Source organism: Rhinolophus sinicus, linkage group LG04 (genome assembly GCF_036562045.2).
Source record: "Rhinolophus sinicus isolate RSC01 linkage group LG04, ASM3656204v1, whole genome shotgun sequence".
Classification (NCBI taxonomy): Eukaryota; Metazoa; Chordata; class Mammalia; order Chiroptera; family Rhinolophidae; genus Rhinolophus; species Rhinolophus sinicus.
The window spans coordinates 146,959,057-146,976,872 of record NC_133754.1 but is presented as its reverse complement, the minus strand read 5'-3'; the positions used below and the strand labels follow the sequence as shown (position 1 = coordinate 146,976,872).

The following is a 17,816-nucleotide window of genomic DNA, read 5'->3' as shown; positions in this document are numbered from 1 at the left end:
GCTATATGCATTGACTAATCATCCTTCATTCTTTCCTTCCTCCTTTTACCTAAATATGGATATGAGGGCTGGGACTGCAGCAGCCATTAAGAAAAGATCAAGAGAGTAACGTAGACTTTGAACTTGCTAGCTTTGAACTTCTGAACCAACATCTTGACTTGTGGATTTCCTGTTGCACCAGTCACACTTTCTTGCTACTGAACACAACTCCTAAAAGAAATATCTCTAAAAGTACAGAGCATTAGATAGCACTTATTGAGGGTTCACTGTGTGCTGCACACTGTGAAAAATACTCTAATATTCATTATTTCAATTGATTTCTCATGTCAATCCTGTGAAATGGGTACTATTATTCCTTTTACTATCAAAACAGGACCACCAAAGCACAGAAGGGTTAATGAGCTTGCTCAGGGTCACATGCGGAAGAAGAGCTGAAATTGGCCATGGACAGTCTGACTCCAGAGCCCTAGCTCTGACGAACTTTACCACTGTCTTGTGCTAGAGGGGACACAGGGGAGCATCAGGTTAGCCATACTTGTAGGAAATGCCTGGCAAGGTTCGGTTTTGGTCGTAGGTTAGGAAATGATCATGTCCTCATCCAACATACTCACTTTGGAGGGATCTTTTCTAAGATCTTGGTATTGACTGGGGGTTTTGCCCATCATCCCACCTCCTTCAAAGGCAGATCTGAGTAGGTCTGTGCTTGGATGCTAAGTGGAGAAGAAACAGTATCACACTGTTTATAAAGCCAGAGTTTCTCATTGAGAATGAACAAAAATAAAAAATAAAAAAGAATGAAGTAAAGGCAAAAAGGAAGGAAGAAGGGAAAAGAAACATAAGAGGAGAGTACAAGGGACAGGAGAAAGAAGACAAGAGAAAGAAAAAGAGAGGGCAGTAGAGAATAAAAACAACAATAATGTGGAATCTATGGAAAATGGTGCAGAAAAAAGAAATAAATTAATAAATAAATCAAGCTGAGATGTCAAAATACAAGTGAGAGAAAGACAGGACTATAGAGTCCTTAGCAAAAGCAAAGTTTGCTCTGGACAAAGTAAACTGATAGAGATTTGGATATTGTGGAAAATCGAGTTAATGATGTGGAAGGTGTAAGAACTTCCTGCATATTGTTTAGGAAAATAATGAAGAGTTGAGAAGAAAAGACAAGATGACAGATTTGGAGGACAGAAAACAGAAACCCACTTCAGGATATTAGCTTTGTCTTCCTATGAGGACTACCATTTATAAAATCTTTACTATTTACTCACCAGGTTCTCTACTGGGTACCCTAAATACATACATATATACATAACTTCACTTACTACACACAAAACAACCCATGAGATAGACATTACTATTTCCCTTTCACAGATGTAGAAACTAATGCTTAGGAAAGTTAAATATCTTTCTCAAAGTCATAGAACAGTGAGAACCAGAACTGGGCTTTGAAGCTAGGTCTCTCAGACTCAACGGCCCAAGCTCTGAAGTCTCATGCTAGATTTTGCCAGTAATCAAAATTACATTAGATTAAAAATGTCCAAAGTAGATTGAAAGGAATCAGTAAGTTTCAGGAAATATTAAGAGTTGCATCCCCTTAACTCACCCTTAAATCCATCTATTTTCCTAAAAGCTGCTCTTCAGGATTTAAACAAAACAAAACAGGATTTGTCTTAAGACGTCCTCTGCAAAGCTAATTTCAGCAAACAATGAAAGAACAGTTAAATCTCTTGAAAGGAAACAAACCCAAGAATTTGATACTAAGCTCCTTGTCCTTCATGAGTAAATTCAGAAGACACACATCTGCAGGACTGAGAAAGCAGACTAACCCACCTCTTTAAAAACACGCACTCTGAAAACCAAAGTAAAACAAACAAATAATTTAAAGATCTATTTCAGCTGATGAATAAGTAAGTATAAACTGAAAACCTTAGAATGTGTAGTTGTTACCAAAGACTAGCGATAGCTCTAAAATAAATTAAACAGAGTTGGACTTATTACTTTAACACAATTTTTCTGAAAAGAAAAATCATGCTAAGAAATAAATTAAAATAGTCTGTTGCATACATTCCAATTATGGTATTAAAGATTCAGAAAGAGCGTAGATAGGAGCAATAAGTACATAACAAGGAGTCAAACGGGATGACTCCCTTATGATAAGATATATTTATTTTTAACTATTAGCTTTATTTCTTAAAATGGATACGTTAGTTACCAAAATTATTTTAAAATGAACTGTTTAACCTAAAACCGTGAAATATATAAACTAAAAATTAAAGAATGTGCATAGATTTTCCATAAAACACACAAAAATGTATGAATGGCAAAATCAGTTGCAAAAAATATGACATCTGAGAAAAAAAACAACACTAAAAAGGACAAAGTAGTAGAATTTAGCTGAAAAATAAGATACTGTCTATGATAAGTATTTAACATCATTGAATTTGTGCATCAAAATGTAAGGATCAAGGACTTTAAGAAAAAAGCACTGAGGGAACCACGCTAGTGTTCAGATAACTTAATCTATTTATATCAGGAGAAAGAATATGGCAGATTTGTTTACATACAGGTATAATTTAGTAATATTAAAATATATTCCCTACAAAGAGTAATTTCTTTTTTTAAGGATTCATGGATCAATTAAAGAATGTTTAAAGAAAAGTTGAAGATATATTGGGCCAAAAGGAAATCTCAACAATTGCCCTAAAGAAAAACAATACCTCACAAACCATCAGTGTGGTTGATTATCTAATCTTACTATCCGGCCACAATACAGTGGAAAAATAAAAGTCAATAATAAAGCTCATGAGACGAAATTTGTTAAACACTTAAAAATACTATTTTCAGTTGTCATTCTACCAAAGAGGAAGCCAAAACATCATCAGAAAATAATCACAGCCAAAAGTGTGTTCAGACGTATATGTGCATCTTTAAAAAATTGTTTTAATGTAAAAGGAAAAATAAATGAATCATGATTCAACTAGCAAGATTCATAAAAGCACAAAGAGTGATCGTAAGGAAAACAGGAAAGATATTAATGAGATTAAAAAAAAGGACAAAGGAAAAAAACAGCATTACTGATGAACAAATCCAAACAGTGGCCTTTTGAAAAAAATTAAATAAATAACAAGAACATCTAATAAAGAAAATAAAATAAAAACACTAATAAAATAAATTCTAAATGTTAAGACAGACATAAAAATCAATACTAGGTAATTTTACAGTATTAGGAAATCTATATCTAATCTATATCTCTATAACTATATGTAATAACTGCATTAAATACAATTATACTACAGTTATATGTGTAACAACTTATAACACTTGGCCAATAAATATGAAAATATAATGAAATGGACATGGTTCTGGAGAATATAAATGAAAACATTAAAACTAAAAAAATTATTGAAGAATTACCTCTCAAAAAGCTTTAGGGCCAGATGGTTTTCTTCAAACATAAGGAAAGTGATCCCAAGCATCTCCAGAGAAAAGAAAAGTTGCAAAATTTCACAATGTATTTTGTGAATTTAACATCACTTTATACCAAGAACTGGTAGAGATAGAGGCCAATTTCAAGGTCAGGCCAATCTGGGTTAGGAAGCCTGACTCTTCACTTACTGGCTGTACTACTACCTTATACATGAAGAATAAATGAAGCAAACCATAAAGAATAAACTATATTGTTTTCTACCATAAGTACACAATTATTATTAGCTAGCTGCTGTAAAATAATATAGAATGAATATGAACACATACACACACACAAACACATTGTTCAGTAAAAAATAATCTCACTCAAAAAATAAACACAAAGACATAAGTAAAATTTTCTAAAACTAAACCAATATCATCTTACGAAGTACATCTAATTCATGAACATAAGCAAAGAATAATAAGAAATCTATTATTCTAATAAATCACATCAACAATGCTAGTATGAAAAACTATTTATTAATCAATAAATACTAAGAAAACACCCAAATCCTATTCCTAACAAAACCTTTATAAAACCAAAAATGTTGTAATTGGTTCAATGAAAAAAAGCAAACATCAACAAAAAGTGAAACAAAAGGTTAAAGAAAAAAAAACAACACAAGAATCCAGAGACAATCAGGATCTAGATACGAAAGCTTACTGTCATTCTTGATATTTAACAGTTTTGAACCATAGGCTAATATAATAGAAATAATTGTGATGATATCAGCTTCCATATTTTTAATAATTCCATATGTCTAAAGTCATTTAATCCCAGCAACAATCTGGTGATTCTAGATGGTTATCCCACATTTCAGATGAAGAAACTGAAGCGCAACAAGATTAGGAACCATAATTTTCACTTGTTCAAAGCTGCCCCGGTAGTAATAGTATAGAGGCACGATTGAAACTGAAGTCAGCTTGACTCCAAAATTTGACCAATATATAATGACCAATTTATATCATCTTCCAATAAGAACCAACATGAAACGTATTCAAACAGAGATGAGTAGTACTATTGTCAGGTGCCATGTACATATTCCAAAAAACAAACAAGGCAATGAGTTATAATATAATGTGAATTAAAGAGCCTAGAGATAAGAAAAACATACGAAAACAATATCTCTGGTATAAATACTCCAGCTAAAAGGCATAATGGTAATAGCAAAATAAACAGGTATTTACTAGTTCAAAAAATAAATCTATACCAAAGTGTATAGAACTAAAGACACACCTAAAACTTTATTATGCCAGAGACAGATTTTCTTGAATGGGAAAATCAACTGTTGTAAAGAAGCCAAGGTTCATACAATTGTCACCAGGATTGTTTCTGGAACATGGCAAAATGTTTCTAAACTTTATCTGGAAAAATGAACAGGTGAGAATGTTTCAAAAATGTTTAAAGAGTGGAGTGAAGCAGTATTGTCAAAAGAACTGACAGAATAATAGTACAGAAAAATCTAAAAGAGATCTTTATAAATGCAACAACTTAAAGAATGCAACAACTTAAAGAATGAAAAACAAATAGTTTTTGGAGGAGATAAATTACTTAACAAATGATACTGGACAAATGAGACCCCTATAAAAATTCAATTTAGATCCTCACACTGAACACCACAATAAATTCTAGTTGGCTAGACATTAATATTGAAAAATGAAACAAGAAAACTAGATGAAAATGTAAGTTGGCAATTAATAGATTGGGAGATAGGAAAGTACTTCTTAACCCAAGGGTTCTTCACCTCATCAGTTCCATGGATTACCCTACATTACAGCAAATCCCCTATATATGTGTACTTGGGTTCATTTAAGGGAGGGGGGCATACATAGTTTTAATCAGCATACATAAAATTCTCCAGAAGGTACCAAAAGATGAGGTCTGACTAATTGAACAATTTATAAAGGACACATATATTTGACTAAATAATTAAAAATAAAGGAAAAAAGCTTTCCATGTCAGAACAGTATGAAGAAAACTTGAAAGCAAATGATAAATTGATAAAATTTTTGTAATAACTATGGCCAAGAGGTAATTTAATGAATGTTCATATACCAATAAGAAAATTAGCAACATGAAAGATTAGTAGGTGATTGGTAGAGGATTCACAGCATTACTATCCTTTTGAGTGGCTTATGAAACACATTTCTGAAATTCATTTTGAATATCAGTCCTTACAATTCAGGAATTGCTCAACACCCAGTTTCCAATAAGTGAACAGAGAACACACCCACAAAGACCTGAAAACTTCTTCAATCTAATCTTGCTTGGTTGCAGGTTGGATAAAGCATGTTTTGGTTAAAAAGGATTAAAAAAACAAACAAACAAAAAAAACTAACGGCAAAGGGATGACAAAATGAACAACAAGATCTGAAGGGAAAGAGTAAGGTAATAAAGTAGGAAATATTTGCACAATAAGTACATTGCATATGTTAAGAATATTTGGAACGGGCATCATAGTATTAGGAGTTATTGCACTACTCAAGCATAAAACAGCAGCTGAAAGTTGACTGAGTGGGGAAGACTTTCGATTTTTGTTTATATATTTCTGCATGACTTATATTCCTTTTTACAAACAGTATTATTTTAGTGATAATTAATGTAAAAAACAGTTCTATTGCTAACAATATTGCTGGTTATGGGTTTGCTCTTCCCAGGATATCCCAATATTAAATAGTTATTTGCTTCCAAGATGTTAGTGGCAAATGGAACTAGTGGGTTGTTTGCTAGCACCACTAGGATGAAAAAGGCTCTTAAACTTCTAGATTTTAAAGACTAGCACATTCTTTTTCAATGTGGAAATCAAGAAGATTGGTAACTTTTGCCAAATAAGGACAGCATCATTTCATACAATTAAGGAAATTTTGTATCAAAATAGATAATTTCCAAATAAGTTGCTTAACATTTTTTTTTAAAGTGCAAAATATACCTCCACTTTTAAAATAACCTACATTACATTACCATTACTATTCTCCCTTGCCTGGTGATCCTTGAACATTCTCACTTAATAGCGTCTCTATAGACCAGATGGTCTCTGGGCAAACTTCCAATGTTATGATTTCTCGGACAAACTGAAAACAATTATTTTATATTCCAGGTAAGGTATCACATGTAATTGAGAGTTTTAGGACAATGCAAATTATAAAATTGAATACATCTGCTATGAAAAATGAGGCTATTAGATGTCAACTCCAATGGCACCTAAATTCAGAGCAAGGAATAAGAATTCAGCATGACTAACATGATTACTCCCATATCATGCTCTCTCCAGGAAGCTCTCTACAACATCCTTTCAAGTCAGTTGTAAAGGGTTCTAATAGTAAAATAACAGTAAGACTCTTCTGAGAGTCTATCTTAAATTTCACTCAAGTCTCTTTCCTCCTCCCAACATTCCTAGGTTGTACTCACTCGTACATCGAGTTTTCTTTTTTAGATTAACTAGACTGCCAAATAAAGACAGAAAAGGTTTTTATTGTATTTTTTTCTTAATGGAAGAATAATTTTACATCTTTGAAATGATGGCCAATCAGTTTACAACCATATACAGGCATGCTCCTAAATTTGTTGTAGGAATAAAAAAATTATGGATCATGAAAGGCTTTCCTCCTTTTCATTTGGCCTTTTGTTACCTCAAGCTTGGTCATGATTGCAAGTACTTATTGGATAAAAAAGGTGAAACTTAGTTAACGTTGCAATCAAACAATGACTCAGGAAAAACTCACAGAAACCAAGTGTAAGTTGGATCACTTTTATGACTCCAGTCTCAGCGAAAATTCTATGATCTCACTGAGGATAGCCTTGTCCTTTCCTTATTTGCCATTAATCACCCTTTCCTACCCTTACCCCACCACCACCTTCTATCACAGTACCATCCTTTATTTTTTTCTTTCATAGAACTTAACATAAGGTGTGACTGTCTTTAATCTATGCTTCCCTTAACTGGAAGCATAAGTGTTCCCTACTGGAGCTGTGTTCAAAGCATCATATATATACACTTGGGCTCAACCGGGCTACCATTCCTGGCAGCTCCGGCATGGAACTTTCATGTTTGGCTCATAGATGTATTCTAGTGCTCAGCATAGTGTCAGACACATACTGAATTATACCAAAAATATTACGCTCAAGATTGCAACTCTGACTGTAAGATGTGTAACAATTTCAGAGATGTGAAAAAAATGTCTATTTCAAAATGAAAAAAGATGGTATCAAGCATAACAATAAGTATTTCTTGAATGAATCAATCAACATTTAGAGTTAAAACAAACCTTGTGACATTATACCCCACTAACCACAGCTACCTGATAGGATACCTAACCATCCTTTTGAATAACCAATGGGAGAGTTCCTTCTCTCCATTTATTCATTTGTTCATTATACAAATATTTGATTGCCTTCTATGTGCCAAACATTGTTCTTCATGCTGGGGCTACTATAGTCTACTGACTTTCAAGACAGCTTACAGTCTAGGGGAGTTTCTTGTGATCTATGAGCCACTTGCAATGGAATCCCCTGAATTATTTTGAGGGCTTTGAAAAACAAGATTCTGCATGGCTCATATACAACTAAAGTTGAAAAAAGAATCTTCAAAGTATAGCTGATATTCCCCTTCTTCTATAAAGTCTTCTTAAATCATCCCAGTTCAAAGTTTTGTCACCCTTCTCCATCCTCATGGCCCCTATACTTCATAGAACCCATTTGTAGTTGACCTTAACCATGCCTTGCTATAGCTCTTAAAACAGAAGGGTGCTGTAGTGTGATGGTGAGCTCTGGCATCACGTTGCCTTGAGTTCAACTTCCAGATCCATCAATCCTACCTGTGCAAACTTCTAAGCCTTACTTTCCACATCTAATATATGGTAATAATGTCTACTGTATAGCACTGCTTTTTATTCAATGAGAGATAACAGTTGAAAGAGCTCAGCTCAGTATTTGGCATAGAATAAGTATTCATTGAAAGTTGACTGCTGTTTGTTTACTTTACCATTTTATTTTCTATTTTACCTTTTTGCACAATTAAGCACTATTTCCACATGCAATTGGGGCAATGACAAGAAGAATCTTTTTGTCTCATTCACCGGATGTCACAGCCATGTGCTATGATCTTTATTGGTTAGCATGACACTACCAGGCTTCGCAGGCATACTGTATTTCTGGGCTATGCAAAGAATATAGTTTGCTTCATCTTAGTCACACATATGGTTACTTAATAAGATTCAGAATCATCACAAATAGAGAAATAAAAACTTAATCTAAGATGGTAAAAAATAAGCCAATCTTCTAAACACAAAATGTCTTTTCTTTTCATTTTACATGTTCTATTCAAGGTATAAGTTTATTTCACTATGAATTTGTTGCTTGGAGCTTTTGACACATTGAATGCCATAATCAACTTGTTGATGTCAGGCTGAATAAATCTTATATATGCTAGTGAAATGACATGCTTTTCAATCTGTCATTTATATTTCTCTTATTTACTTTTCTCTCATACTGATGACAAATGTATTGTGATTAAACATTTTTGAAGAGAGAGAAACGAAAGACTGCTGGAATCGGCTAAAAGCAAAAACTAGATTCTAGCGTCACTAGGAACAATTATGCTCTTTGAACAAATGACATGAAAATGTCCTAGAAGTATAAATGACAGGTCAAGACAAGGTGGGCATAGGTAAGACTGAATCAAAACTCAGTTCAAGAACAGTTGGTATAAAAATAGGTGAATTTTAACTGAGTTTCAATACAGAGCTTGGGAATATATCTGAGAATCTTCAAATACAAAAATAGTGACATTTGATGTAGCCATACAATAAATCATTTTGCAGAAATGCACTGAAATATGCTTTGATTAAAGAGATTAAGCAATAGACTCTGATACGATACTATAATGGACCCTGAAAAGTATCACTTCTCTTACTCCTAGCAAGGAAAGTTATATTTGATAGTTATTTAGGGTGTTACTAGATACTATCAAGAACAAAAATTTCCTGGCAATGAATAAAATCCACAAACCATCAAGAGACTAAATTTAAACACTACATTTTTACATACTTCTTGCAAACCCCACTAATACTTAGTATATTTTCTAAGCAATCTTTATGGGATAACTGCACAATGGTTAATTTGATACTAACACCCTATTTAAAGGACATGGGATAGATGAATAATTTATAATGTAAATAAATCCATATTCTTTATTTTCTTTCTTTTTTTAAAATGTAAATTGTCTTTGTCATTCATAGCAACCATGATCTCAGTGAAAAACATTTTCTAAGGATTAGTTAAATAAACTACTGGGGGAGCACAACCAAAGCACAATCAGTAATTGGAGGAGAAATTTTCTACAGGTTTTGTTTCAAGATCTGTAGGCCCAAGGATTTTGTCTCATTGAGTATGCTTCTTCTAATTCTCAGAATCCCAGGGGAAGGGTATGAAAGGGTATCTATTTCAAGAAATGGTACACAATCCACCCAAGAACTCAGCTGAGAAACTAGAACTCAGCCTTGTTTTTCCTTTTCCCTAAACCCCGTTATTATTCATTCCCTGGTTGCTATACCTGCAAAATGTACATCAGATCCACTCACTTCTCTCTATCCCTATTACCATCACCTTGACCAGGCTACCCTAACCTCTCCTGAAGTACTGTATCAGCCTCCCAAGTGATTTATCTACAGCTGTACTTCTCCAAGGAGAAGTTAGAATGGTATTTAAAAAATTGAATCATGTCCCCTTCCTTAAAAGACTCCATAGGTCGCTATCATACTTACTGTGATGCCCTATGTGATGTGGACTTTTCCAACCCCTCAGCTCACCCTGGTCATATATATCTTCTTATTTCTCAAATCCAGTAATCTTGTTCCAATCATGTGGTCTTCCCAACTTGCTCCTCCCTCTTCCTGAAATGCTCAGTCCAATTCTTTATAACATAGGCTCCTTCTCACATTTTAGCTAAATTTGACTTTCTCCATGAGGTCTTTCCTTTACCACTGTACATAAAATAGTTCCAGCACTGTCTATAATTCTACTCTGTTTATGTTTTTCTTAATACTTATTTGCTTTTTAATAGACTGCCTGGACAAACAGGATGAAAGTTCCACATCTGTCAAACCACCAATCACTTCACAATGCCTAGCATGAGAACTGATCATTAATACACATCTGTTGAATGAATGAATAATTCCATCTAAGGTCTATGCTAGCAACACCCATATTCTCTTTATACACCTTCTGGAGATGAGAAAAATGAGATGAGCTTAGAAGTTTCCTACCAAAATCACTTCTTACACACCATTTTTTTGTTGTTGGACTTAAACTGGGAGAAGCTTCCTACCTTGTATTTTCTCAGAGTGGTATCATTGTTTATCAAATTATCAGGCATAGCATCCTTTGAGATAGAATTCTTGTCAAGGTGATGGAAAGGACAACATATCATAGATAATGATATAATTGCTATGAAATTAATCACATCCCAGAGGGCACTGTAAAGGTCTTTCCCACACCCAATCTTTAAGCATTACTGCCTAGGTTGAATCACAAATTGGATATTTATAACAAGAGATACTTCTAACATATACCATAGGACACTTCAAAATGACATTTGACCAGCTATACAAGGAAAAACTCTGGGGATTGCAACAAAACTACACTTCCTAAGAAACAAAAATATTATAGTAATAAGAGCAAAATACACTCAGTAAAGAATCTATTTTAAAAAAATACAGCTAAGCAAAAAGAGGCAGGTAGCAATCACCTAATCACTTCTCTGTCCTCAGTTCAGTCTCTGAGCAATTCAACTCTCCATCAAGTTTCTTAGTTTCCTCATCTCAGGAAGGGGACGGAAAACACTGGCTAAATCTCAAGATAATACAAAGTACACGAGCCTGTTGACCAGGGCTTTTCCAGTAATACAGGACACCTTTGGAAGCTGCACTGTTTTAAACCATTAGTTAAGGTACACATTTGAGTCCAGTGAAAACTGGCTTCTAAATAATGTGAAGTTGAAAAGTGCTAGAGGACACAGTGTATTGTCTGTGTGTATGTAGACATAACAAAGCTATTTTCATGCACAGTCCTGGCAGAAGGCCCGTGGTAACTGCTCTGTGGGTCTGGTTACAATTATTTCACTATAGGGAATATTTCAGGACAGTACATCCCTTCTCTGTCCGCTCAGCTTCAAGTGGAAATGTGTGCTGTTTTTACCTCACAAACCTTCTTTTCAGCTTTCCTCTTTGATTACATTTTAATTTTGCTCAAGCTACCCCAACCATTCATGCCACACAACTCAGCTAAATTCTAAGCCCAATGCACAACATTACAATACACAAGAAACTCTAAGATTATGTGAAAGGAAGAACGTTTGTGGTAACTTCTTTTTTAGCCTTTTAATTGTAATCTGGGCATAGATGCCGATATTCTCACTATTGGCGCATACACTTTTAAAAAAAAATTCTTTATGAAATAAATGAAACTCTGTCCTAAAATAAAAGAGTTGGTATGTTGACATTCTGCTATTTCACCTCAAAACCAAATGTATTTGAGTTCCCCGCCCACTGCAACATTTCGTACAGCTGAATGTGGCCCTCAGGAGAATTTTTAATGGAACATTTTATATTGAAATGTGTTTTTAATTAAAACAAAGAAGATAAGAATAGCTTACAAGATATCAGGACAAAGATGCTGACCCCAATATTTAGATATGTTTATGTCTATCAAATCCTTCTTACGTGGACTTCCTTCAAGATGTTCACTTCTACAACTTTGATGTGCCCTTCAATTAGTTACTTTAACCCAGTTTATTAAAAACTTCTGATTTCCTTTCAAGTGTTCTAGGAATTAACTTCTCATAGTAATTTTATCTCAGATATTTTGGGTATTTCCCCATATTTTCCTTCACTGGACGTATGCATAGGTAAGACAGATTATAATGAAATGTGAAACAAAGACATAAAGTGGTTGATCAATGGGAACCACGTAAAATTTAACTGGATGGGCACGTTAGGTTTGTCAGAAATGCAGATGGCAAGTTTAATTTCCTGAGAGAAGAATTTTGGGGGATAGTTTTTTGAAATCAACAGCATACTGTGTGAATCACCCTGGGGCTCAGCAGTCTTTCATTCTTCTCACTTTGACCCTTCCGTGTTGCACATCATCCCTTTCATTAAAGATCAAAGGTAGAGGGACTTCTTTTGGAAGCTAAGACAGGGAATAACACCAGGTCTTTATTTTACCGAGGTGAAGTCCAATTCTAGAGAATGATAAGTACACAGGGTGAGAGATGGGTTGAGGCAGTGTGAAGAGAAGTCACTAATCATTTAGAGGAGCTGAAAGGTAAAAGTAATTCATATATAAAATTGACCAATTCTGTTAACCTCCTGTTCCTTGTACAAAAAAATAAGGACCAAATGGATTAATTTAATATTTGTTTAGAATTGACCTTGTTCAAAACTTTGCGCTTAGATGTTAAGGAAGATAAAAAAGTGCCATGGCACCAGTGTTCCAATCTGCATTACCGAGGCTGACCATTTCTATTTTCATTCAAGTCCTGCACACTCTGCAACCTTTCCTCCAAAGCTATTTCATTGACTTTCTTAAATAAGTTGTGTATATGTGAAATGTACACTAATATTTAGTGTATATTGCCTCCCTAAGAAGATTCTAAGATCCTTTGAAGACAAGCGACATATTTTACAAATATTTGAATTATGCCCTGCCTAATTTCACTTAGCTCCTAGCATGATGTTTTCAATTGCTTTTTGTGTGCAATAGATATTTGTTATATGCACATAAATAAAAACTGTAAGGTACAATCCTTCATCTCAAAGAGTTTAACGCACCTTTGGAAGATAATACATACAAAAACATCTGTAGTACAATATTAGAAACTGTCTAAATTATCTAGAACTATATTCTATGTATGTTCAATAATGTATGTTGTATGTCTGTCTATATGGTGTATTCTATAAACCAGTGGTAACAGGACAATTCGAAATAGGAGAAAACAGATAGGTAATAAGAAAGTAAATGAGCCTACCTAGAAATGCGTGTACATGTATGTATACACTATATAGCCTAACAGAGGCAGCTAATGTTAAATAGGTACTAGGTATATTTCTAACATCGAATAACAGCTGCCACCCCAATTTACTTATTTTCTAAATTTTGATCCAGACATATTAGGCATTCTCAAAAGAAGGTATCCCTGTGTCCCCTGAGATATGAAATTTGAGGAAAAGGCTTTTGGATCATCACTTAAAACAAGGGTTTGTAGAAGATTCTTTAAATCAAGGCATATAGACTTTCCGTCTAAAACCTAAATAATTTCAAAAGTTTCTATCCAACTCACTTCCTTTTATTTACCATTCGATGTGCAACATTTCTTGATTACTGAACATACATTGTTCAATTTTCCAACGAGAGACCATTTGCAAGTCAAGGCAAAAAGGTTTCTTCGGTGAACTTAAATTTTGAATTTCCTGAGATAATGCTGATAATTTAACATACAAAATACTCTAATAAAATAGCTTTTCTTGGCTAATAGTTGCAGAATCAGAACAGGAAAACTTTCAGTAAAACAGTGTATGATTCTGACCACTATGTTATTATGAATGTCAGTTATTTCAACTTCATTTTACACACCATTATATATGAGACACACTTGCTAGCAAATCTTTTTTCTTTCCACAGGTCTACAGCACTGATAATATATACTGGCGTTGAGTAACACCTTACAGATGCTACTTACTTGGCATTCTTCTAGGTTGCTTGCCTAAAACTATTAGTCATGTTTCACTACTTCCTTCATTTAAGAAACCTACACCCAGGACACTCATTTTATTTGAACTTTTTAAGTTACGCTATATAAAATGGTATCATTACCAAATGGTGATTAGTTCACTTGTAATTGCTGATTATATATTTCCTATTCATTCAGCTGAAAAAACAGAAAATTACCCCCAAATCCACAAATCCAAATAATTGAAATATTACAAACCTCTGAACCAATATATATGTGATGAGGGTACCAAAACACAAAAACCATTTTCTCCCATCACTAAGTATTTTCGCTTATTCTGAAATTGCACATGATTTTTAGAAGGGTAAAGGATTTAGAGCTTTCTGGACCTGGGAAACATCTAGTTGACTAAAGAGGCAAAGTTCATGATTATTAGACTGTCAGAGGTGGTTGTAGAGCTTAAAAAGGCTCCAACTCAGGAAAAAAAGGAAAGGAGGCAGATTTATAGAGGAACTGAGAATCCTTCCAGATTTGGGAGTAGCACACTTTTACCCAAGTGTCTGGGGGTGTGTTATAGTGGAGTTGTTGCAACACATGTCCTTACGTACCCTGTAGGAAAAGGATGGCCTGGGAGTCCTAGTAGCTGTCACAGCAGAAGTAATTCATGACCAAACTTTTGTTAAGCTCAGATAAGAGATCTGGACACTTAAGGCTTATCTGTTTCTATGTTTTGTATTTGTTTTCTTTTCTCTTAGTTTCCTAAGAAGGCTTTTTGGAAAAGCTCCGACCTTAGGGGAGCAAGAAGAATTAGAATGGCAGAGAGGGCAATGGTTGCAGTGTCCTCCAAGATAGGACCCTCAGTCTTATGATCCAGGCAAATCTGCTACTGCAGGCAAGCACCTGGGGATGGAAAGGCTAGGGGAAGCCAATGAGGATTTGAGAGTCTCGTCTGAGCAAATACTGTAGCCTAGTGAGAGTAGGAGAGACGATGCATTTCTCTTTGCAGTGCAAAGATAGCTGGGACACGCAGTTAACTAGGGACTGGCAGCTTCTGCTTGCAGCTTTTCACCTGAACACTCACCCTCATCCAGTGACTCACGTGACTTGAGAACGGGGTACATATCTGAAGTGTTGGCAGTGTCCTGAGCCATAATTCTGCCCAGCTGTGGCTATCTTTCCTCTCCCCTTACAAGGGAATACCTTATAAATCAGGCTCTTCAACTTGTGAGAGTAAAGGTTGAGTCTCAAAACACCAAGGTTCAAGTGTTGTCCAGAAGTACTAGCATACAAGGAGATTGCCAGGGCGTGGGGGCTGGGTGAATGAGTGAGATGCCTTTGCCAAGGTTTGGGTTTGCTTTAAAACAATTGTAACCTTGGTACACTATTATGTGAGCTCCTTGCTACAATTTTGTAGTTCTACATCCTTTTTACTCATGCTGGAGACTCACTGCTTATTGATGCTAGTGTAACATCAATGCCTGCCTGACCTTAGTTCTCAGGTCTTAGTTCTCAAACCTCTGAGTTTTCTGACTTCTTTCCCCTAATTTTCAGCTTCACTTCTAGGCAAAGGTTGGCCTGGAGCACAAACCAATGGAGTTACAAGAAAAGCTTTATTCTTTCTATTTTTATCAGATTATTTACCATCTACTTTGGCCCCATGATCGAACTGGACTATTTACAATCTTAAAATTCAGTGGCTTTTTCTAGGTAAACTGTATCTTGGGACCTTCCTTCCACTCATCACTGTTTTGGCAAATATCAATCTTAAAAATGCTCAAAATGCAAGGGGGAAAAACACAGATGCATCCTTTCAGTGTGTTCCGAGCCCCAAAATGGTTTTATCCAACTGAGTGGGCTGTTTGAGGTGTAAAGATTTCTCATTTGAACTTTAAATAATCATTAAAATAATTATTGAAAATATTACTTTTACAGTAATATCTCAAGGAACTGAGTATCATGTAGCCACAGTTATGATACTAGGTTGCCAAGTTTGAGATTATATTCCTTTTTGGGGGAGTGGGGAAGTACAGGGTGAATTCCTGATCTTCTTCCTTCAATATTTCATAAACAGGAAAATGATCTGGAGGAACAATGTAGAATTTCAGAATGAAGATGATATACTTTTCAAAAATCCAATTTAGTCACCAAATTGAAAACACAGATACTTGAGACTTTTGCTGTCAGAACCGTCCAGGGAAAAGTTGTAAAGTGAGAATTTAATAGAACAAGCGCCAGTTCCTTGCTAAACCCAAACTTTTAACACTTTGAAAGACATAATATGCTGAAATGATTTACTATGTAACGTCATCGAAAAGAAAGAAATCCCAATATTACTGGGAGCTTGAATATCTCTCAAAATCCAAAGATATGATACCTGCTATGGTCTGAATGTTTATGTCCCCCCAGATCCATATGCTGAAACCTAACACCCAATGTGATATAACGACGTAGGGCCTGATGGTTAGTGATGAGGTCATGAGAGGGGAGTCCTTATGAATGGGATTAGTGCCCTGATAAGATACCCCAAAGAGCTCCTTTGCCCTTTCCTTCTGTCATAGGAAACTATCTAGGAAGTGCGTTCTTACCAGATTATCAAATCTACCGGCATCTTGATTCTAGACTTCCCAGCCTCCAAAACTGTGAGAAATAAATGTCTATTGTTTATAAGCTATTCAGTTTATGGTATTTTGTTATAGCAGCCCAAACAAACTAAGACAGTCCATATCCAGAGCCTGTGTTCTTCTGCCTGTCGCAGTCCAAGGAGTTAAATGACTTAGCAATTTACTATATCCGTATTACATTAAGGCCCAATGGCCTTAACACAGGCCCTCTGTCTTACAGAGCGACAGCTGAAAATGTTGGGAAGCCACCTGTGCATTGAGAATACAAAGTAACTTTTTATTGTAATACCTGAGTCTTGTTATGATTCTTGTAATCTTGTCTTGTCACCTGCTATTGTTCTACATAAGAGTACAACTAGAGCAGGGGTGTCCAAACTTTTTTCAACGTTTTTTACCAAGGGCCATATGTGGTAAAATACACAAACAGCTGGGCCACTCACTCAAGGTGAAGTATGTATTGCCTCACCTGGTTTATCTAAGTAAACTAAATATATTTTTGGAATTTGCTGCGGGCCAATTAAAAATGGATTGCAGGCCGCAGTTGGCCCATGGGCTGCAGTTTGGACACCCCTGAACTAGATGAAAGAATGTTTCCATTCTTCCCTAGGGCAGGGGTGCAAGGCTAGTTTTGGATTAACACATGATTACTTTAATTCTTTTTTGTTATGATTCTCTTATAAGGACAGCCTCAAAAGTGCAGGCCCACAATCCCTTTTCTAAAGTCCTTGTACCACATGTATTTAAAATTCAACCTTTTTTTTTAGCTATCTTGTCCATAGCATATATTGCACAAATTTCCAGTGGGGTCTGAGCCAGCACTTCATAATCAAATACATTAATATCTCTGTAGTGAAATATATACATTTTCATAATAAAGACTGTCAACAGCCTCAAATCAAATCAGGGAAAGCTTTGCCATTAAATGAGTTTTGGCGTTAATTTTACAAAAGAACTTTCAGTTTTCCAGGCATTTGGATTTTGGAATCAAGAGTAAGACAGTGTA

General features: G+C 35.1%; 1 protein-coding gene across 3 annotated transcripts in view; it reads right to left on the bottom strand.

The window, feature by feature from the left end:
• PCSK5 (proprotein convertase subtilisin/kexin type 5) overlaps nucleotides 1-17,816 on the bottom strand; it is a 404,636-nt gene that overhangs the window by 197,454 nt on the left and 189,366 nt on the right. The window lies entirely within an intron of this gene.